The sequence below is a fragment of the Etheostoma spectabile genome, chromosome 12, assembly GCF_008692095.1.
Source record: "Etheostoma spectabile isolate EspeVRDwgs_2016 chromosome 12, UIUC_Espe_1.0, whole genome shotgun sequence".
In the NCBI taxonomy this organism is placed as follows: Eukaryota; Metazoa; Chordata; class Actinopteri; order Perciformes; family Percidae; genus Etheostoma; species Etheostoma spectabile.
In genome coordinates, this window is record NC_045744.1 from 2,529,119 (window position 1) to 2,529,796 (window position 678).

Here is a 678-nt window from a genome sequence, read left to right on the forward strand (position 1 = left end):
AGTAGAGCTGTTTGGAGCAGTTTGTGAACAGTGGTTTCTGTTGGAGATGGTAAGGCCCTTTGGGGGGACTCTGGGCTTTTTCCCTTTTTAAACTTATAATGTGCACAAAAAACATAAATAACACAATAAAGGAAAGGGGAAAAGCCAAAAAGCATAATATGAGTACTTTAATACAAGTTGACAACTAGTCGGATAATCCATTAATCGTTGCTGTTCTGACGGAGATCGTTAGCAACAATGACCTGAGAATGCTTGTGTGGATACATGTCATTTTCACCCATGAACCCATGAGTTTTCAGATATGGGGTAAACATGAGAAAGAAAGCAAGAAAGAAAGAACCTTGAATGGGACTTCTGTCCTATCATTTGTCTGTCTCTGCCCTCTCGCCTTGTCCCTCTGTGCTCTGATCTGTGGAGCCGTGTCAGGAGCCTGATCCTCAGAGCTGCATCTCCCCTTCAAACGCTGAGGCGAACACCTGGCGTGCGCCCATATACAGAGGCTTAGTCCTCGATCCAGAGGTCGTTGGTTCGATTCCGACTGCATGTCGCCCCCCCTCTCTCCCCCCTTTCATGCCTAAAGCTGTCCTATCTAATGAAGGCATAAAATGCCACAAAAAAACTCTTGAGGTTAGCACTCAGGGTTGTATGCACACACACACACACACACACACACACACA